At 40.4% G+C, this 22,614-nt stretch overlaps 1 long non-coding RNA gene across 1 annotated transcript; it reads right to left on the bottom strand.

The window, feature by feature from the left end:
* Positions 1-211: 211 nt before the first annotated feature.
* On the bottom strand, positions 212-555 carry LOC122356194. The gene is made up of 2 exons (XR_006252292.1): positions 463-555; positions 212-388 (listed from the first exon to the last, which is right to left on the bottom strand). It is a non-coding gene; the product is annotated as an uncharacterized LOC122356194 (long non-coding RNA).
* Between the last annotated feature and the right edge of the window lie 22,059 nt (positions 556-22,614).

The raw sequence follows: 22,614 nt of genomic DNA, 5'->3' as shown, positions 1-22,614 counted from the left end.
ACAGAAAGAAACAAGTACAATTTACCCTGATCCTCCAATTCAGAATCATATTAAAAGTAAAAATGTAAATGTATTGTAATTAATTTTTCGCCGGTGTTCCGATAGGAAAATGATTCCTATTGTCAAGTAACATCAAAAGGTAAAAGCAGTGGACTGATGAAAAGATTAATGTACCAGCATAAAGTTCAGAAATGAATCTCACGAAACGTCTTCAAACTGTCATGGTGTTTTTATATCAAAAAAACATAAAAGTCCTTTCAGAGGCTGACAGGTGGAGCGTCTAGGCTTTAGACCGAGTCCGAGTTCCCGGCTCATATCCAGCACTTCTCTCGTCTGTCGCTCTGATAACATCCCCTTCCAGCGCAGCAGACCGGACACATACTGATCACTGAAAAACAGAGAAGAAGACTTCACCGCACTGTCTGAAGAAAACCAAACTAATGCTAATACTGATTTAAGTACCTCTCCTGAGGGAAATCTCTGAACAAATCACAACAGGTAACCTGCAGTGCTTCTACATCACTGCAAACCAAAACTTCACCCAATCTCCGAAGGAGACGGTTCCTCTGGTCGCTTGAAAATGACTGTTACACTGTCTCACCTCCGATGTTTCAGCCCTCTGACTCAATCCTCCCTTCATTTTTTGTTTTAAACCAGTCATGCTGCAAGAGCTGCTCCAAGGTCGGCCTTTCAGTAGGGTCACGGGCTAGGCACTGGACAATCACATCACGGCATTCTGTTTTTTAGGAGAGAGCTGGTTAGTCGTGACCATGTGACATTTGGGTTGGCATGTATGGAATCAGCTTCTGAAACGAGGTTTATTTAAGGTTAAAAGAATTTATACTTATTCTAAACTTATATCTCTGAACGCATATCCTAACCTCTAACATCAGTTGGTAAATACTAAAGTCTGTGCTTTACTAGACAAGACATCTCTACCATTGTCTGTGCAGAAGCTGTGTGTGTGTGTGTGTGTGTGTGTGGGTGTGTGATCAGTGCTGTTCTCTCACCTTTGGATAAATGTGGGTTTGCAAACCTAACTTCGGCTTCCATGATTTCCTTTATATCACGAAATGGAGGACACACGTTCATCATCTCATACAACAAGACTCCAAGAGCCCAGACGTTTGTAGAGAGCGGCATGGAATCTGCCACTGATGATGAGTTCAGGCGGCACGTAATCCATTATTCCTGTAAGCAAGACATTTTCAGCATGAAGCAATTCTTAAAGTATCACACGATCAATGATAAGTCACTAAATGTTGGTTTGCACACAAAATGCCAGCTCACCTCTATACTGCATGCTATCGTAGCCATCGCTACTAAACAGTTGACCGCAGCCAAAGTCTATTAGCTTGAGCTCCAAAGTGTGTTTTCTCAACAAGAAATTGTCTGGATGAATGTCATTGTGAAAAACACGCGCTTGATGCAGTGCTGCACTGCTCGCACCGCCTGACACATGATGCGTCGTGCTGTGGTCTCATTCATGCTGGGATTGTCGTTGATGAAGTCCAACAAGCTCTCGCAGAGGATCTGGATACTCCATAATGAGCGTGAACTCTTTAGGGTCTTCAAACCACTCATACAGTTGTATGATGAGGGGACTTATTTTTCCTTGCCTCATCACTAGCATCAGTGCAACTTCATTAAATAGAGGTTCAGGATGCAGGTCCTACAGAAAACACGCAACTAACTGTTAGTTTGGTAACTCAACTTAAACCCTAAACAACTTAAAACCTATGTTTTGCCAGCTTACAGTTTGAAGATACTGATTCCGTGTAGACTTTTCAATATATTTGATGGCAACCTACAAAAAAAAAAAACACACAGTTGAGCATATTTAACACCAAACCTTAACCTAACCATGAAGAATTGAGAACTATAGAATAAACTACAGGTCCTTTAACTTTTTTAAGACACTTTCTTCAGGTTTGAATGTGAGAGCAAAATGTTTGTCTACCTTTTTGCCATCAGAAATACGGATTCCCTCATACACCTTGCCATAGCCTCCTTCTCCAATAATCCTTATTACTTTATAGCGAGAGTGAAAGGATTCTAGAAAAAACAACAACAACAACAACAACATACATACACGTAAAAACACACAGAACATATTATATTTTGTGCTAAATAATATATTGTACAATGTGTTAAAAGTTGTAAAAGCTTGCTAGATAATTTAAAGTTGCATAAAATGCTTCAAGTAGTATAACACAATTTTTTTTATATATTTACTTACAAAGTTACATGCATACATCTTTTAGTTCAAATTGAAAAATGACCACAGATTTACCAGTAGATGGGACGCAGTCTGAGGACCCGACTTTGTTCTGGCAGCTGAAGAGCCGCTTCATAGTCTTCCACACTCCCTTGAAGAAAGAGCGGATTCTTCTCTTCTTCCCCCGTTCTTTTGTAACTAAGACCAACCAATTTGACAACAACAACAACTATTAAAGACACGGCTGAACTTTTTTTTTTTTTTTTTACTGTTATAGCTACATGAATGTCCCTGTTTGCAGTTTTATTCTCACCTGAAGATTCCACTTTCAGTCTCTCTATTCTGTCCTCAGAGACGACGTTAGGTGTAGAGTCGTCTAATCTGGATGCTGACTTGGGTTTTGGGCAAGCTGAAGGCCCTGCTGGCTCAACAGGCACTTCACCTGGAAGTGTAAAGTGAAACTGTTCTTGGCAGCTATCCGAATTGGATGAAGCGGCATCGCTCCCCCCTTCCTGACGAGCCACAGTTCCTCTCTTAATGATGAACGTGCCAGCAGAGCTTGGCCAGGGTGTATCCTGCCTGCTGAGGCTCAGCAGCTCCAGTCTCTCCACATTGTCCTTAGAGATGGACAAATTGACGTCCGGTGCAGAGCTGTCAAACTGTGGGTCCAGCTGCAGTAGATGGTCCACTGTCTTCTTGGAGCAGAAGGGAAGCTTCACGGCCTCACGTACTTTCTTAAAGAAAGCCGAAATTGGGTTTTTCTTCCTCTTGCTGTCACCTTTTTCTGACCCTAAGAGGAACAGATAGAAAACACTATTAGCCACACATATGACCCAAGGACATCATCATCAACTAAAAACACTTTTTCCACTGAATTTGAGGGATGCGCCTTAAAACATAATTGTAACACTCACCTTTTGAGCTCTCCTCTACAGGAGGAGCCTCCATGACCCTCTCCTTAGAGATGGACGTGTTGTCAGGTGTAGACATTGTATGTCTGTATCTGCAGTTCTGAACTTTGTGTAGATTCGACGGTCTGTACACTTTAGTTCAGAAGTCTGCACACTGTAGCTCAGAATCGATATCTGCACACTTTTCTTCAAGATGCGAGATACGAGCAAATGTCTCTGAAGCTAGACTAACTCACAGCAGTCTCTGTATTTGCGAGTTCACTCCACTCCAAAAACTTTTCGCATAAGTCTGTCGTATCGCAATTTGCATAATGGATTCGAACGATTCGAATGATTCGAATGCCCCGACGCGCATTTTTTAAGCAATGTTTACCTTTAAAATACGAGTCTCGAGGGCCTAGAATATGAGCGAACGTACAAACTAATTTTTTTGAGACTATATTAAAAAAACGGATGGTAAACTGACTAAAACTGTCGAGTTTATTCAGTAGAAAAGATTAAATGACATAATCCCCTGTTAAGGCGAATATCACCTGTAACCATAGTCACGGTGACGTTCAAGTAAATGTAAAATGGCGGCCTTACCTTGATAGCAAAATACACTTGGATCAGTTCAGACGCGCGAATAAGTCGTAACGTTACGCGCTTTTATCTCCTAATGGAAGCGAAAACCTCAAGAAAAAAAAAACTTAATTGGGATAGTTTGGAATATGGGAATGGTTTTGCAGACCTGGTGCAGCAGGCGTGTGTTTAAAATTATTTTGCGATTCCACTCGCCATAACCATATTTGGGGTTTCCTGCCGCCACGCACGAGACGTTGATTCGTTGATTCAATTAAGGCGCGTTTCATGGAACAGATACATTTACAAATACAGGACAATATTACATAATTAACTTGTGTTTTCTGTTGGCTAAATTTTATATTCATAAACAAAAGTTTACTTGCTCTAAACCTTTGTTTTCTTTGTTTAAAATTGATTTGGACAAATATATGGAAACTATAAATAACTCTATAAATGTGAAAGCTATGAAAACAATATCCCTGCATTCATCCTTTGTGTCTTAAGATTTTTTTTTTTTTTTTTTTGGGGGTGTTTTGGGGTAAAATTGTATCTATGTTATAACTTTTGTACTGTGTAAATCTATGTTTTGAAAACCATTCAGATGTGGTCGTGTAACAAGCATAAACCAGCATCTCAGCTTTAAAACACACCTAACCAGCATATGCTGCTTTTATCAGCAGAGAAAACAGCCACGACAATTAAATATCTTGGAAAACTAATAGGCTTTTTAATTCAGTACTATGATTTAACTTATAGTTATTATTAACACCATTCCAGTTGTCTGTATTGGGCAGAGTTTTATGTCATTAGTATACTAAGTCATTGGACTCTGTTTTAATCATTCTCGGGGCCTTTAATAAAACCAATCTTTCACGTGAACTGCCAAAATTCAGACAGCATGTTACTTGTCCAACCAGAGACAGTAATATACTGGATCACTGTTACACAGTAATAAAGGATGCGACTTTCTGATCACTGCTTGGTTCATCTCGTACCGACCTACAGGCGGAAGCTGAAATCGCTAAACCTCACTGGTTGGACTGTTTTTGAAGCCGCTGCCAAAGATCTCAACGAGCTTGCAGAGACTGGAACATCATATATCAGTTTCTGTGAGGACATGTGCCTTTCTGCCAGGACTTATTTCATTTCTAACAACGACAAACCATGGTTCGCTGCAAAAGTCTTGTATAAATGGGCCAAATACACGCTGGAAAAGGAGATCAGAGTGGCAAAGAGGAATTATTCCGAACAGCTTCAGACTCAGTTCTCCTCAAGGGACACAGCTTCTGTGTGGAAAGGTCTGAAAGACATCACCAACTACAAGACACCATCCCCCAGCACTGTGGCAAAGTTTTTGGAGTTTTACTGCAGGTCTGAAAAGACACCATTCTCACCTACTGCAGTCCCCCGCTCCCCCACACCTGCCTGTCAACCGTGTGTATTCAGGTATTCAGAAAAAACAAAAGAAGAAAGGCGCCGGGCCCAGACGGCGTGACTGAAATCTGTGCTGACCAATTGGCCCCCATCTTCACACAGATCTTCAACAGATCACTGGAGCTGTGTGTAGTCCCTTCATGCCATAGACGCGCCGCCATCCCATCATCCCCATCCCAAAGAAACCCCAAATTACTGGATTTAATTGGATTGCAGACCTGTGGCCCTAATGTCTGTGGTCAAGAAATCATTTGACAAACTGGTCTTGGGTTATCCAAAGGACTTTTACGGGACCCCCTGCAGTTTGCCTACAGAGCAAACAGGTCAGGGGATGATGCACTCAATATGGGTCTGCATTATGTTTTGCAACACCTAGGCAGATGGAGGGATTGTGGGATCTCTACAAAATAAATGTGTGCAGACTCGGGAAAACCACTGGATCACAGTAATTTTTTATTGGTGAAAATCATTATTTAAACGTTTAATTGAAACCACACTGCTTGAACGTTTCTATTTATTCTTTCTGTGTGTGTGTGTGTGTGTGTGTGTGTGTGTGTGTGTGTTTTATAAAAATGTTAAATTGTGTCAAAATCAAAATACAGTGTCAACGGTGAAATCCAAATGTATGCTGTATGAGTGAGTATGAGTATGCTGAGTATGCCTTTAAATTTGTAGTATTATGAGTGCTGAAAAAAAATGGGACACACTAAAAGTGCTAGGACGCATTTAGTTGTTTTGGGTGACTTCAAAACTCTCCAAAACTATAAAGTAAAATGACTTAGAATATAATAATTACAGTAATAGTCAGGGCCACTCTGAATATGGATCATTTAAAAGAACGAGTTAACCTATAAAGCAACATTTTTACAAGTGTTTGAATACAAAGAAATATTGCTAGGTGCTAAGTGAAAGAATGAGATAAGGAAATCATTTTATGTGTGTTTTAATATAATAAAATGATCCAAGTGCAAGAATGTTTTTTTTTGCCTTTCATTTTCTCTATAACTGTACAGTAAAATGACTTGAATAAATAGTCATATTTCAAAATATGAGCTAATCTGCAAAGGAAAGCTTTTTCCTTTGTTTACATATATAATTACATACTTAAAAACGTAACATACTTAACCGCTTAACTACTGTAACAGTAAGTAAGCACGGACTAAATCAGGACTTGAACTCTGTGATTATTCTCCAGGATACATTCTTATTTCCATTTTCAAGTTGTCAAGAAGTTTAAAAAATGGAATTGGAATAAGGATTATATTCCAGCTGAAACGGAGTATCTCGGGTTAATCGTCTTTCTGGTTTAAATGTAGTTTAAATGGATGTTCTCCTTTTTCCCAGCATTTTGATAAATATGAGTAAATAAGATCACGGATAGGTGCACAGGAATCCATCCAAAGCAGGTTGATGTTCTATGGAGTGAGGTTTAGTAAAACACTCATAGCTCAGTTATGTTCTTCACTGGGTAGCGAGCCCATGGCCAATGATAATGAGAGCTGGCTTGCCAAAGGTTGCTCCATATTATATGCATCAAACGTGTTTCATAACCAAGGTTCATTGTAAGGGGTGTTATGGTGGTGGATGCAGTCAAACTGCTGATAGAGATGAAGATGGAGAAACGGCTAGAGAAAAGCCAGGCCATCGAGGACCTCATGCCTGTGTGGCAGGAGGAGCCAAGTTTCTTTTTATAGTGCATTATTGTTGCGTCAGCGCCACGTGCTATAAAAATGGGAACGTATGCGCTTTTTGAGAACTAAATTGGAGCACGCGAGCTGAGACGTGATTCAAGTACTGGTCTTGAACCAATGCTCCTTGCTGCCGGGCCACCTGGGGGTTCGTAGAGAAGTACTTAAACGCTGGAGAAGCTGTGGTAACCGGACACGCTTACCGAATAGTTTTGTTCCCTGCATTGACATAGACTACTCGTATCAGTGGTTGAATCCCAAATTCCTTCGGTCCGTTAAGTGAAGGTCCATAAACTGCACTGCAGTCGCCTTTTTGCTTTAACGGTTGCAGTGCTGTCCTGTTTCCAGACTGTTTTGGTTTAATATTCTTTTTTTGGTTTTCCATATGTCCTCATCTTTTGAAGTTGAATTGATTTCTTTTATTTGTTTTCAGTCTTGATCCGTTTATTCGAACTGACTTTCTTTAGTACTCAGTGGAGCTAATTGCGTGACTTATGGTCAAGTTGTGTTTTGTTTGTTTTTGATCTTTCTTTTGTGCTTAGTTCTCCTGATTGGTTGTGTAGATAATTCTATTTCATTCTCAAGTGACAAGTTACTGACCTGCCTTCTTTGTGGTGACAGGGCCTGAGCACCGGGGCAGAGAATCTCTTTTAGGTGGTGGTATCTTCCTCACAGCGTGCAGTGATCACCTCCCCATGTGTGAATGTGTGTGTGAGTGTGCCCGTGTGTCTACACAGTGAAATGCAGTGAGTCACCAGCGAGTGGTGTGGTCTGTCCTCCCTAGTTTTGGTAAGCTCCAGCCCGACTTTTAGAAGTGTCTTTTTTAGATCCAGCAACCTTCTAGACCATTTTAAATCCTATTTTATCCAAGATTTGTCAATAAAAAGTGTTTCATGACCCACTTCTCTGACTCTTAATTGGTGGTACGAATCTGTGTTAGCCTGTTTTAGGTGGTTTATTCAATTCTTTGGGTGAAATTCCCATAGTGGCGTAGTCGGAGTGCTAGTCCCCTTTCATACTGGGGAAGTTTGATCTTTCCTGCCACCTGATTCCATCACCCTACGCCACACCTGCGCAAAAGTAGAGTTCCCCAAAACCTCACTTCCCACATTCTTCTCTCGGCACCTCTAACCTTTCATTTGATTGATTTGAGAATGTTAGAAAATAAAATTTTGGTACAGCACTTAAGAAGCTACAGAAATACTTAAATGTTTCCCAGAAGAAACAAGTACAATTTACCCTGATCCTCCAATTCAGAATCATATTAAAAGTAAAAATGTAAATGTATTGTAATTAATTTTTCGCCGGTGTTCCGATAGGAAAATGATTCCTATTGTCAAGTAACATCAAAAGGTAAAAGCAGTGGACTGATGAAAAGATTAATGTACCAGCATAAAGTTCAGAAATGAATCTCACGAAACGTCTTCAAACTGTCATGGTGTTTTTATATCAAAAAAACATAAAAGTCCTTTCAGAGGCTGACAGGTGGAGCGTCTAGGCTTTAGACCGAGTCCGAGTTCCCGGCTCATATCCAGCACTTCTCTCTCGTCTGTCGCTCTGATAACATCCCCTTCCAGCGCAGCAGACCGGACACATACTGATCACTGAAAACAGAGAAGAAGACTTCACCGCACTGTCTGAAGAAAACCAAACTAATGCTAATACTGATTTAAGTACCTCTCCTGAGGGAAATCTCTGAACAAATCACAACAGGTAACCTGCAGTGCTTCTACATCACTGCAAACCAAAACTTCACCCAATCTCCGAAGGAGACGGTTCCTCTGGTCGCTTGAAAATGACTGTTACACTGTCTCACCTCCGATGTTTCAGCCCTCTGACTCAATCCTCCCTTCATTTTTTTGTTTTAAACCAGTCATGCTGCAAGAGCTGCTCCAAGGTCGGCCTTTCAGTAGGGTCACGGGCTAGGCACTGGACAATCACATCACGGCATTCTGTTTTTTAAGAGAGAGCTGGTTAGTCGTGACCATGTGACATTTGGGTTGGCATGTATGGAATCAGCTTCTGAAACGAGGTTTATTTAAGGTTAAAAGAATTTATACTTATTCTAAACTTATATCTCTGAACGCATATCCTAACCTCTAACATCAGTTGGTAAATACTAAAGTCTGTGCTTTACTAGACAAGACATCTCTACCATTGTCTGTGCAGAAGCTGTGTGTGTGTGTGTGTGTGTGTGTGTGGGTGTGTGATCAGTGCTGTTCTCTCACCTTTGGATAAATGTGGGTTTGCAAACCTAACTTCGCTTCCATGATTTCCTTTATATCACGAAATGGAGGACACACGTTCATCATCTCATACAACAAGACTCCAAGAGCCCAGACGTTTGTAGAGACGGCATGGAATCTGCCACTGATGATGAGTTCAGGCGGCACGTAATCCATTATTCCTGTAAGCAAGACATTTTCAGCATGAAGCAATTCTTAAAGTATCACCACGATCAATGATAAGTCACTAAATGTTGGTTTGCACACAAAATGCCAGCTCACCTCTATACTGCATGCTATCGTAGCCATCGCTACTAAACAGTTGACCGCAGCCAAAGTCTATTAGCTTGAGCTCCAAAGTGTGTTTTCTCAACAAGAAATTGTCTGGATGAATGTCATTGTGAAAAACACCGCGCTTGATGCAGTGCTGCACTGCTCGCACCGCCTGACACATGATGCGTCGTGCTGTGGTCTCATTCATGCTGGGATTGTCGTTGATGAAGTCCAACAAGCTCTCGCAGGATCTGGATACTCCATAATGAGCGTGAACTCTTTAGGGTCTTCAAACCACTCATACAGTTGTATGATGGGGACTTATTTTTCCTTGCCTCATCACTAGCATCAGTGCAACTTCATTAAATAGAGGTTCAGGATGCAGGTCCTACAGAAAACACGCAACTAACTGTTAGTTTGGTAACTCAACTTAAACCTTAAACAACTTAAAACCTATGTTTTGCCAGCTTACAGTTTGAAGATACTGATTCCGTGTAGACTTTTCAATATATTTGATGGCAACCTACAAAAAAACACACAGTTGAGCATATTTAACACCAAACCTTAACCTAACCATGAAGAATTGAGAACTATAGAATAAACTACAGGTCCTTTAACTTTTTTAAGACACTTTCTTCAGGTTTGAATGTGAGAGCAAAATGTTTGTCTACCTTTTGCCATCAGAAATACGGATTCCCTCATACACCTTGCCATAGCCTCCTTCTCCAATAATCCTTTTTACCATATAGCGAGAGTGAAAGGATTCTAGAAAAAAACAACAACAACAACAACACACATACACGTAAAAACACACAGAACATATTATATTTTGTGCTAAATAATATATTGTACAATGTGTTAAAAGTTGTAAAAGCTTGCTAGATAATTTAAAGTTGCATAAAATGCTTCAAGTAGTATAACACAATTTTTTTTATACATTTACTTACAAAGTTACATGCATACATCTTTTAGTTCAAATTGAAAAATGACCACAGATTTACCAGTAGATGGGACGCAGTCTGAGGACCCGACTTTGTTCTGGCAGCTGAAGAGCCGCTTCATAGTCTTCCACACTCCCTTGAAGAAAGAGCGGATTCTTCTCTTCTTCCCCCGTTCTTTGTAACTAAGACCAACCAATTTGACAACAACAACAACTATTAAAGACACGGCTGAACTTTTTTTTTTTTTTTTTTTTTTTTTTTTTACTGTTATAGCTACATGAATGTCCCTGTTTGCAGTTTTATTCTCACCTGAAGATTCCACTTTCAGTCTCTCTATTCTGTCCTCAGAGACAACGTTAGGTGTAGAGTCGTCTAATCTGGATGCTGACTTGGGTTTTGGGCAAGCTGAAGGCCCTGCTGGCTCAACAGGCACTTCACCTGGAAGTGTAAAGTGAAACTGTTCTTGGCAGCTATCCGAATTGGATGAAGCGGCATCGCTCCCCCCTTCCTGACGAGCCACAGTTCCTCTCTTAATGATGAACGTGCCAGCAGAGCTTGGCCAGGGTGTATCCTGCCTGCTGAGGCTCAGCAGCTCCAGTCTCTCCACATTGTCCTTAGAGATGGACAAATTGACGTCCGGTGCAGAGCTGTCAAACTGTGGGTCCAGCTGCAGTAGATGGTCCACTGTCTTCTTGGAGCAGAAGGGAAGCTTCACGGCCTCACGTACTTTCTTAAAGAAAGACGAAATTGGGTTTTTCTTCCTCTTGCTGTCACCTTTTTCTGACCCTAAGAGGAACAGATAGAAAACACTATTAGCCACACATATGACCCAAGGACATCATCATCAACTAAAAACACTTTTTCCACTGAATTTGAGGGATGCGCCTTAAAACATAATTGTAACACTCACCTTTTGAGCTCTCCTCTACAGGAGGAGCCTCCATGACCCTCTCCTTAGAGATGGACGTGTTGTCCGGTGTAGACATTGTATGTCTGTATCTGCAGTTCTGAACTTTGTGTAGATTCGACGGTCTGTACACTTTAGTTCAGAAGTCTGCACACTGTAGCTCAGAATCGATATCTGCACACTTTTCTTCAAGATGCGAGATACGAGCAAATGTCTCTGAAGCTAGACTAACTCACAGCAGTCTCTGTATTTGCGAGTTCACTCCACTCCAAAAACTTTTCGCATAAGTCTGTCGTATACGCAATTTGCATAATGGATTCGAACGATTCGAATGATTCGAATGCCCGACGCGCATTTTTAAGCAATGTTTACCTTTAAAATACGAGTCTCGAGGGCCTAGAATATGAGCGAACGTACAAACTAATTTTTGAGACTATATTAAAAAAACGGATGGTAAACTGACTAAAACTGTCGAGTTTATTCAGTAGAAAAGATTAAATGACATAATCCTGTTAAGGCGAATATCACCTGTAACCATAGTCACGGTGACGTTCAAGTAAATGTAAAATGGCGGCCTTACCTTGATAGCAAAATACACTTGGATCAGTTCAGACGCGCGAATAAGTCGTAACGTTACGCGCTTTTATCTCCTAATGGAAGGAAAACCTCAAGAAAAAAAAAACTTAATTGGGATAGTTTGGAATATGGGAATGGTTTTGCAGACCTGGTGCAGCAGGCGTGTGTTTAAAATTATTTTGCGATTCCACTCGCCATAACCATATTTGGGGTTTCCTGCCGCCACGCACGAGACGTTGATTCGTTGATTCAATTAAGGCCGCGTTTCATGGAACAGATACATTTACAAATACAGGACAATATTAAATAATTAACTTGTGTTTTCTGTTGGCTAAATTTTATATTCATAAACAAAAGTTTACTTGCTCTAAACCTTTGTTTTCTTTGTTTAAAATTGATTTGGACAAATATATGGAAACTATAAATAACTCTATAAATGTGAAAGCTATGAAAACAATATCCCTGCATTCATCCTTTGTGTCTTAAGATTTTTTTTTTTTTTGGGGGTGTTTTTGGGGTAAAATTGTATCTATGTTATAACTTTTTGTACTGTGTAAATCTATGTTTTGAAAACCATTCAGATGTGGTCGTGTAACAAGCATAAACCAGCATCTCAGCTTTAAAACACACCTAACCAGCATATGCTGCTTTTATCAGCAGAGAAAACAGCCACGACAATTAAATATCTTGGAAAACTAATAGGCTTTTTAATTCAGTACTATGATTTAACTTATAGTTATTATTAACACCATTCCAGTTGTCTGTATTGGGCAGAGTTTTATGTCATTAGTATACTAAGTCATTGGACTCTGTTTTAATCATTCTCGGGGGCCTTTAATAAAACCAATCTTTCACGTGAACTGCCAAAATTCAGACAGCATGTTACTTGTCCAACCAGAGACAGTAATATACTGGATCACTGTTACACAGTAATAAAGGATGCGACTTTCTGATCACTGCTTGGTTCATCTCGTACCGACCTACAGGCGGAAGCTGAAATCGGCTAAACCTCACTGGTTGGACTGTTTTTGAAGCCGCTGCCAAAGATCTCAACGAGCTTGCAGAGACTGGAACATCATATATCAGTTTCTGTGAGGACATGTGCCTTTCTGCCAGGACTTATTTCATTTCTAACAACGACAAACCATGGTTCGCTGCAAAAGTCTTGTATAAATGGGCCAAATACACGCTGGAAAAGGAGATCAGAGTGGCAAAGAGGAATTATTCCGAACAGCTTCAGACTCAGTTCTCCTCAAGGGACACAGCTTCTGTGTGGAAAGGTCTGAAAGACATCACCAACTACAAGACACCATCCCCCAGCACTGTGGCAAAGTTTTTGGAGTTTTACTGCAGGTCTGAAAAGACACCATTCTCACCTACTGCAGTCCCCCGCTCCCCCACACCTGCCTGTCAACCGTGTGTATTCAGGTATTCAGAAAAAACAAAAGAAGAAAGGCGCCGGGCCCAGACGGCGTGACTGAAATCTGTGCTGACCAATTGGCCCCCATCTTCACACAGATCTTCAACAGATCACTGGAGCTGTGTGTAGTCCCTTCATGCCATAGACGCGCCGCCATCCCATCATCCCCATCCCAAAGAAACCCCAAATTACTGGATTTAATTGGATTGCAGACCTGTGGCCCTAATGTCTGTGGTCAAGAAATCATTTGACAAACTGGTCTTGGGTTATCCAAAGGACTTTTGGACCCCCTGCAGTTATGCCTACAAGAGCAAACTCAGGTCAGGGGATGATGCACTCAATATGGGTCTGCATTATGTTTTGCAACACCTAGGCAGATGGAGGGGATTGTGGGATCTCTACAAAATAAATGTGTGCAGACTCAGGAAAACCACTGGATCACAGTAATTTTTATTGGTGAAAATCAACTTGCACTGTGTATGACAGTAAAAAGAACATTTTATGTTCTTTGTGCAGCAGCAATCCACCTAGAGCATTGTGTTGTGTTTTCTGTAGCCTTTGTGCGTATGCTCTATGCAAGGGTCATCCATTAGGGAAGCATGTTTAATGAAGGCAGGCTGAGGTGTGTGCTGTATGCTTCATCAACAAAAACACCATCACAATCAGCACATTACAAACAGTGGTATCATCCTACATGTGTAGATATACCCAAAACTGTAATTGGGACTGATCAGGTCTGCAATGTGTCACATGCCACTGATGGACATTTACATGAGCTAGCATTTCTTAAAACAAACTGAAAAAACGGCAAGAGAGCGCAATAAGAAGAAAGCTTTATTATTTTTATTTTACGTTCGTTATTTAAACGTTTAATTGAAACCACACTGCTTGAACGTTTCTATTTATTCTTTCTGTGTGTGTGTGTGTGTGTGTGTGTGTGTGTGTGTGTTTATAAAATGTTAAATTGTGTCAAAATCAAAATACAGTGTCAACGGTGAAATCCAAATGTATGCTGTATGAGTGAGTATGAGTATGCTGAGTATGCCTTTAAATTTGTAGTATTATGAGTGCTGAAAAAAATGGGACACACTAAAAGTGCTAGGACGCTAGGATTTAGTTGTTTTGGGTGACTTCAAAACTCTCCAAAACTATAAAGTAAAATGACTTAGAATATAATAATTACAGTAATAGTCAGGGCCACTCTGAATATGGATCATTTAAAAGAACAGAGTTAACCTATAAAGCAACATTTTTACAAGTGTTTGAATACGAAGAAATATTGCTAGGTGCTAAGTGAAAGAATGAGATAAGGGAAATCATTTTATGTGTGTTTTAATATAATAAAATGATCCAAGTGCAAGAAATTTTTTTGCCTTTCATTTTCTCTGTAACTGTACAGTAAAATGACTTGAATAAATAGTCATATTTCAAAATATGAGCTAATCTGCAAAGAAAGCTTTTTCCTTTGTTTACATATATAATTACATACTTAAAAACGTAACATACTTAACCGCTTAACTACTGTAACAGTAAGTAAGCACGGACTAAATCAGGACTTGAACTCTGTGATTATTCTCCAGGATACATTCTTATTTCCATTTTCAAGTTGTCAAGAAGTTTAAAAATGGAATTGGAATAAGGATTATATTCCAGCTGAAACGGAGTATCTCGGGTTAATCGTCTTTCTGGTTTAAATGTAGTTTAAATGGATGTCTCTCCTTTTCCCAGCATTTTGATAAATATGAGTAAATAAGATCACGGATAGGTGCACAGGAATCCATCCAAAGCAGGTTGATGTTCTATGGAGTGAGGTTTAGTAAAACACTCATAGCTCAGTTATGTTCTTCACTGGGTAGCGAGCCCATGGCCAATGATAATGAGAGCTGGCTTGCCAAAGGTTGCTCCATATTATATGCATCAAACGTGTTTCATAACCAAGGTTCATTGTAAGGGGTGTTATGGTGGTGGATGCAGTCAAACTGCTGATAGAGATGAAGATGGAGAAACGGCTAGAGAAAAGCCAGGCCATCGAGGACCTCATGCCTGTGTGGCAGGAGGAGCCAAGTTTCTTTTTATAGTGCATTATTGTTGCGTCAGCGCCCACGTGCTATAAAAACGGGAACGTATGCGCTTTTTGAGAACTAAATTGGAGCACGCGAGCTGAGACGTGATTCAAGTACTGGTCTTGAACCAATGCTCCTTGCTGCCGGGCCACCTGAGGGGGTTCGTAGAAGTACTTAAACGCTGGAGAAGCTGTGGTAACCGGACACGCTTACCGAATAGTTTTGTTCCCTGCATTGACATAGACTACTCGTATCAGTGGTTGAATCCCAAATTCCTTCGGTCCGTTAAGTGAAGGTCCATAAACTGCACTGCAGTCGCCTTTTTGCTTTAACGGTTGCAGTGCTGTCCTGTTTCCAGACTGTTTTGGTTTAATATTCTTTTTTTGGTTTTCCATATGTCCTCATCTTTTGAAGTTGAATTGATTTCTTTTATTTGTTTTCAGTCTTGATCCGTTTATTCGAACTGACTTTCTTTAGTACTCAGTGGAGCTAATTGCGTGACTTATGTGGTCAAGTTGTGTTTTGTTTGTTTTTTGATCTTTCTTTTGTGCTTAGTTCTCCTGATTGGTTGTGTAGATAATTCTATTTCATTCTCAAGTGACAAGTTACTGACCTGCCTTCTTTGTGGTGACAGGGCCTGAGCACCGGGCAGAGAATCTCTTTTAGGTGGTGGTATCTTCCTCACAGCGTGCAGTGATCACCTCCCCATGTGTGAATGTGTGTGTGAGTGTGCCAGTGTGTCTACACAGTGAAATGCAGTGAGTCACCAGCGAGTGGTGTGGTCTGTCCTCCCTAGTTTTGGTAAGCTCCAGCCCGACTTTTAGAAGTGTCTTTTTTAGATCCAGCAACCTTCTAGACCATTTTAAATCCTATTTTATCCAAGATTTGTCAATAAAAAGTGTTTCATGACCCACTTCTCTGACTCTTAATTGGTGGTACGAATCTGTGTTAGCCTGTTTTAGGTGGTTTATTCAATTCTTTGGGTGAAATTTATAGTGGCGTAGTCGGAGTGCTAGTCCCCTTTCATACTGGGGAAGTTTGATCTTTCCTGCCACCTGATTCCATCACCCTACGCCACACCTGCGCAAAAGTAGAGTTCCCAAAACCTCACTTCCACATTCTTCTCTCGGCACCTCTAACCTTTCATTTGATTGATTTGAGAATGTTAGAAAATAAAATTTTGGTACAGCACTTAAGAAGCTACAGAAATACTTAAATGTTTCCCAGAAGAAACAAGTACAATTTACTCCTGATCCTCCAATTCAGAATCATATTAAAAGTAAAAATGTAAATGTATTGTAATTAATTTTTCGCGGTGTTCCGATAGGAAAATGATTCCTATTGTCAAGTAACATCAAAAGGTAAAAGCAGTGGACTGATGAAAAGATTAATGTACCAGCATAAAGTTCAGAAATGAATCTCACTAAACGTCTTCAAACTGTCATGGTGTTTTTATATCAAAAAACATAAAAGTCCTTTCAGAGGCTGACAGGTGGAGCGTCTAGGCTTTAGACCGAGTCCGAGTTCCCTGCTCATATCCAGCACTTCTCTCGCCTGTCGCTCTGATAACATCCCCTTCCAGCGCAGCAGACCGGACACATACTGATCACTGAAAAACAGAGAAGAAGACTTCACCGCACTGTCTGAAGAAAACCAAACTAATGCTAATACTGATTTAAGTACCTCTCCTGAGGGAAATCTCTGAACAAATCACAACAGGTAACCTGCAGTGCTTCTACATCACTGCAAACCAAAACTTCACCCAATCTCGAAGGAGACGGTTCCTCTAATTCGCTTGAAAATGACTGTTACACTGTCTCACCTCCGATGTTTCCAGCCCTCTGACTCAATCCTCCTTCATTTTTTTGTTTTAAACCAGTCATGCTGCAAGAGCTGCTCCAAGGTCGGCCTTTCAGTAGGGTCACGGGCTAGGCACTGGACAATCACATCACGGCATTCTGTTTTTTAGGAGAGAGCTGGTTAGTCGTGACCATGTGACATTTGGGTTGGTAATGTATGGAATCAGCTTCTGAAACGAGGTTTATTTAAGGTTAAAAGAATTTATACTTATTCTAAACTTATATCTCTGAACGCATATCCTAACCTCTAACATCAGTTGGTAAATACTAAAGTCTGTGCTTTACTAGACAAGACATCTCTACCATTGTCTGTGCAGAAGCTGTGTGTGTGTGTGTGTGTGTGTGTGGGTGTGTGATCAGTGCTGTTCTCTCACCTTTGGATAAATGTGGGTTTGCAAACCTAACTTCGGCTTCCATGATTTCCTTTATATCACTTAAATGGAGGACACACGTTCATCATCTCATACAACAAGACTCCAAGAGCCCAGAGCGTTTTGTAGAGAGCGGCATGGAATCTGCCACTGATGATGAGTTCAGGCGGCACGTAATCCATTATTCCTGTAAGCAAGACATTTTCAGCATGAAGCAATTCTTAAAGTATCACACGATCAATGATAAGTCACTAAATGTTGGTTTGCACACAAAATGCCAGCTCACCTCTATACTGCATGCTATCGTAGCCATCGCTACTAAACAGTTGACCGCAGCCAAAGTCTATTAGCTTGAGCTCCAAAGTGTGTTTTCTCAACAAGAAATTGTCTGGATGAATGTCATTGTGAAAAACACCGCGCTTGATGCAGTGCTGCACTGCTCGCACCGCCTGACACATGATGCGTCGTGCTGTGGTCTCATTCATGCTGGGATTGTCGTTGATGAAGTCCCAACAAGCTCTCGCAGGATCTGGATACTCCATAATGAGCGTGAACTCTTTAGGGGTCTTCAAACCACTCATACAGTTGTATGATGGGGACTTATTTTCCTTGCCTCATCACTAGCATCAGTGCAACTTCATTAAATAGAGGTTCAGGATGCAGGTCCTACAGAAAACACGCAACTAACTGTTAGTTTGGTAACTCAACTTTAAACCTTAAACAACTTAAAACCTATGTTTTGCCAGCTTACAGTTTGAAGATACTGATTCCGTGTAGACTTTTTCAATATATTTGATGGCAACCTACAAAAAAACACACAGTTGAGCATATTTAACACCAAACCTTAACCTAACCATGAAGAATTGAGAACTATAGAATAAACTACAGGTCCTTAACTTTTTAAGACACTTTCTTCAGGTTTGAATGTGAGAGCAAAATGTTTGTCTACCTTTTGCCATCAGAAATAATGGATTCCCTCATACACCTTGCCATAGCCTCCTTCTCCAATAACTTTTTACCATATAGCGAGAGTGAAAGGATTCTAGAAAAAACAACAACAACAACAACACACATACACGTAAAAACACACAGAACATATTATATTTTGTGCTAAATAATATATTGTATACAATGTGTTAAAAGTTGTAAAAGCTTGCTAGATAATTTAAAGTTGCATAAAATGCTTCAAGTAGTATAACACAATTTTTTTATATATTTACTTACAAAGTTACATGCATACATCTTTTAGTTCAAATTGAAAATGACCACAGATTTACCAGTAGATGGGACGCAGTCTGGAGGACCCGACTTTGTTCTGGCAGCTGAAGAGCCGCCTTCATAGTCTTCCACACTCCCTTGAAGAAAGAGCGGATTCTTCTTCTCTTCTTCCCGTTCTTTTGTAACTAAGACCAACCAATTTGACAACAAACAACAACTATTAAAGACACGGCTTTTTTTTTTTTTTTACTGTTATAGCTACATGAATGTCCCTGTTTGCAGTTTTATTCTCACCTGAAGATTCCACTTTCAGTCTCTCTATTCTGTCCTCAGAGACAACGTTAGGGTGTAGAGTCGTCTAATCTGGATGCTGACTTGGTTTTGGGCAAGCTGAAGGCCCTGCTGGCTCAACAGGCACTTCACCTGGAAGTGTAAAGTGAAACTGTTCTTGGCAGCTATCCGAATTGGATGAAGCGGCATCGCCCCCTTCCTGACGAGCCACAGTTTCTCTCTTAATGATGAACGTGGCAGCAGAGCTTGGCCAGGTGTATCCTGCCTGCTGAGGCTCAGCAGCTCCAGTCTCTCCACATTGTCCTTAGAGACGGACAAATTGACGCCCGTGCAGAGCTGTCAAACTGTGGGTCCAGCTGCAGTAGATGGTCCACTGTCTTCTTGGAGCAGAAGGGAAGCTTCACGGCCTCACGCACTTTCTTAAAGAAAGACGAAATTGGGTTTTTTCTTCCTCTTGCTGGGTCACCTTTTCTGACCCTAAGAGGAACAGATAGAAAAACACTATTAGCCACACATATGACCCCAAGGACATCATCATCAACTAAAAAACTTTTTCCACTGAATTTGAGGGATGCGCCTTAAAACATAATTGTAACACTCACCTTTGAGCTCTCCTCTACAGGAGGAGCCTCCATGACTCCTCTCCCTTAGAGATGGACGTGTTGTCCGTGTAGACATTGTATGTCTGTATCTGCAGTTCTGAACTTTGTGTAGAGATTCGACGGTCTGTACACTTTAGTTCAGAAGTCTGCACACTGTAGCTCAGAATCGATATCTGCACACTTTTCTTCAAGATGCGTAGATACAAAGCAAATGTCTCTGAAGCTAGACTAACTCACAGCAGTCTCTGTATTTGCGAGTCTACTCCACTCCAAAAACTTTTCGCATAAGTCTGTCGGGACGCACTCTTGTGATAATGGATTCGAACGAATCGAATGATTCAATGCCCCGGCACGCGCATTTTTTAAGCAATGTTTACCTTTAAAATACGAGTCTCGGGAGGGCCTAGAATATGAGCTAACGACAAACTAATTTTTGAGACTATATTAAAAAAACGGATGGTAAACTGACTAAAACTGTCGAGTTTATTCAGTAGAAAAGATTAAACGACATAATCCCTGTTAATACATAATATCACCTGTAATTCATAGTCACGTGTGACGTTCAAGTAAATGTAAAATGGCGGCCTTACCTTGATAGCAAAATACACTTGGATCAGTTCAGACGCGAATAAGTCGTAGAATTCACGGCGCTTTATCTCCTAATGGAAGGAAAACCTCAAGAAAAAAAACTTAATGGGATAGTTTGGAATATGGGAATGGTTTGCAGACCTGGTGCAGCAGGCGTGTGTTTAAAAATTATTTTGCGCATTCCACTCGCCATAACCATATTTGGGGTTTCTGCCGCCACGCACGCAGACGCTGATTCTGCTGATTCAATTAAGGCCGCAGTTTCATGGAACAGATACATTTACAAATACAGGACAATATTACACCAATTAACTTGTGTTTTCTGTTGGCTAAATTTTATATTCTCAAACAAAAGTTTACTTGCTCCTAAAACCTTTGTTTTCTTTGTTTAAAATTGATTTGGACAAATATATGGAAACTATAAATAACTCTATAAATGTGAAAGCTATGAAAACAATATCCTGCATTCATCCTTTGTGTCTTAAGATTTTTTTTTTTTTTGGTGTGTTTTGTGGGTAAAATTGTATCTATGTTATAACTTTTTGTACTGTGTAACCTAATGTTTTGAAAACCATTCAGATGTGGTCAGGTAACAGGCATAAACCAGCATCTCAGCTCTAAAACACACCTAACCAGCATATGCTGCTTTTTATCAGCAGAGAAGAAAACAGCTGTACGACAATTCTAAATATCTTGGAAAACTAATAGGCTTTTAATTCAGTACTATGATTTAACTTATAGTTATTTATTAACACCATTCCAGTTGTCTGTATTGGGCAGAGTTTTATGTCATTAGTATACTAAGTCATTGGACTCCTGTTTTAATCATTCTCGGAGCCTTTAATAAAACCAATCTTTCCACGTGAACTGCCAAAATTCAGACAGCATGTTGCTTGTCCAACCAGAGACAGTAATATACTCAATCACTGTTACACAGCAATAAAGGATCGACTCTTTCTGATCACTGCTTGGTTCATCTCGTGCTTCGTACCCACAGGCTGAAGCTGGAAATCGACTAAACCTCACATGTTGGACTGTTTTTGGAAACTGTCTGCAAAGATCTCAACGAAATGCAGCAGGAGACTCTAACATCATATATCAGTTTCTGTGAGGACTGTATGCCCTTTCTGCACAGGACTTATTTGCTTTCACAAATTCCATAAACCATGGATTTCTGCTGCAAAGTCTTGTATAAATACAGGGCTAAATACACGCTGGAAAAGGAGATCAAATTGGCAAAAGAGGAATTATTCGAACAGCTTCAGACTAGTTCTTCTCAAGGGACACAGCTTCTGTGTGGAAAGGTCTGGAAAGACATCACTCAACTACAAGACACCATCCCCCAGCACTGTGGCAAAAGTTTTGAGAGTTTTACTGCAGGTCTGAAAAGACACCATTCTTACCCTACTGCAGCTTGCCGCCTCCCAGTACACCTGCCTGTCAACACACAGGTGCTATCTGTAGGCATTCAGAAAAACAAAAGAAAGAAAGGCGCCCGGCCCAGACAGGTGTAGAGCTGAAAATCTGTGCTGACCAATTCATTCCCATCTTCTTACACAGATCTTCAACAGATCACTGGAGCTGTGTGTAGTCCCTTCATACCATAAAGGCCGCGCCTGGGCCATCCCACATCATCCCCATCCCAAAGAAACCCCAAAATTAATGGATTTAATTGGATTGCAGACCTGTGGCCCTAATGTCTGGTGGTCAAGAAATCTCATTTAACAAACTGGTCTTAAGTTATCTCAGTGACTTTCATGGATATTTACTGCAGTTTGCCTACAGAGCAAGCCAGGCTTGTGGATGATGCACTCAACATGGGTCTGCATTATGTTTTTGCAACACCTAGGCAGATGGAGAGGATTGTGGGATTATACAAAACAAATGTGTGCAGACTTCCGGGAAAACCACTGGATCACATTAATTTTAATAGTGAAAATCATTATTTAAACATTTAACTGGAAACACACTGCTTAGGCATTTCTGTTTATTCTTTCTGTGTGTGTGTGTGTGTGTGTGTGTGTGTGTGTGTGTTTTATAAAAATGTTAAATTGTGCCAAAATCAAAATACAGTGTCAACGGTGAAATCCATCATATGCACTGTATGAGTGAGTAATAAGGGAGTATGCTTTCTGGAGTATGCCTTTAAATTTGTAGTAATAAGGAGTGCTGAAAAAGAAATGGGACACACTCTAAAGTGCTAGAGGCCTTCAGGATTTGGCGTTTTTGGGTGACTTCAAAACTCTCCAAAACTATGCAAAGCAAAACAGACTTAGAATATAATAATTACAGTAATAGTCAGAGACCACTCTGGAATATGGATCATTTAAAAGAACGAGTTAAACCTAGCAGCAACATTTTGTGCAAGTGCTTGAATCTGAAGAAACATTACTAGGTGCTAAGTGCTTAGAATAGAGATATGGGAAATCATTTCATGTGTGGTTTTAATATAATAAAATGATCCA

Source organism: Puntigrus tetrazona, chromosome 13 (assembly GCF_018831695.1).
Source record: "Puntigrus tetrazona isolate hp1 chromosome 13, ASM1883169v1, whole genome shotgun sequence".
Classification (NCBI taxonomy): domain Eukaryota; kingdom Metazoa; phylum Chordata; class Actinopteri; order Cypriniformes; family Cyprinidae; genus Puntigrus; species Puntigrus tetrazona.
Note: the sequence above shows the minus strand (reverse complement) of the source record. Positions and strands in the feature narration are given on the sequence as shown.